The sequence below is a fragment of the Glossina fuscipes genome, unplaced genomic scaffold (assembly GCF_014805625.2).
Source record: "Glossina fuscipes isolate IAEA_lab_2018 unplaced genomic scaffold, Yale_Gfus_2 27, whole genome shotgun sequence".
Classification (NCBI taxonomy): Eukaryota; Metazoa; Arthropoda; class Insecta; order Diptera; family Glossinidae; genus Glossina; species Glossina fuscipes.
Window position 1 is genome coordinate 391,158 of NW_023998422.1, and position 1,098 is coordinate 392,255.

A 1,098-nucleotide genomic window follows, 5' to 3' on the forward strand; every position below is an offset into this window, starting at 1 on the left:
GGGGGCTTCTACTTGGCTCTCTGCCCCTTTCATTGCGAAGGGGGCTTGTTCTTAGCTCTCTGCCCCTTTCATTGCGAGGGGGCTTCTACTTGGAAGAAGCAATTGTGATTTAATTTGTTTTTCTAGTCGTAAATTTAAAGGACAGACGTGATTAATTCGATTTTCTGATTAGATATCAGCAAATAAGAAAATAAATGCACTTACCGCAGTAAAGGTTGAGTTCTGTTGAAAACTATTGTAGTTGTATGAGTGGATTAATAGGCTTTTCCTTGTTTTTGGAATGCTCCCTTTCGGAATTTGAATGGATCTGAAAAAGAGAAAAGAAAAAAGCAATAAGTTTTCAATTTTTACCAATTTCTTATTGGTCTGCTGCTCTTTCAATTTTTCAACGTTTCTTATTTGCTTTAAATAAACGAAGTGTACGCACTTTTTTTCAATGGACTTACCTGAGTTCTGTTGAGTGGATTGTTTCAAATAGTTTTATTTAGATGTATAGCAGTTCTGGCAAGTGAAAGGTTTTGACTAGTACTTCAAGCTTTTTTTATTTAAAGATTACTAGGTTTTTTTCCAATTGCTAGATTTTTCTCAGTCGATTCTTTCAAATTCGTCCACACAGAAAATGTATATTTAAAGATGACAAACCAATTTAAATGACTCTTTGGAAGAATTCAAATCAATTTTGTTCAGTTTTTGGAATAATAAACCAATTTAAATCAGTTTTTTGAAGGATTTTTCTTATTGGATTTGACACATTCACATAGGAAATGTATTTTTTTCATAACCTCAAATGGAGTTTAAATTATCTAAATTTTTCGCACGCACAGATTCGTATTTAAGGATTTAAATTTTGTTTTCGCATGAGTTCCTTGAAATATAATATATAATCTTGTATTTATAAATGTATAAAAAATAAGCATTTATCTCCCCTTGCACGTCTCCTGAATAGTTTTATACAATTTTTATAGACCTGACGTTCGATTTTGCCCTATTTTGAAAAATATTCTTACCATATATTCGTACATGTGCTTGAAGTGCTTGAAATATAATATAAAATCTTGTATATATAAATGTATAAAAAATAAGCATTTATCTCCCCTT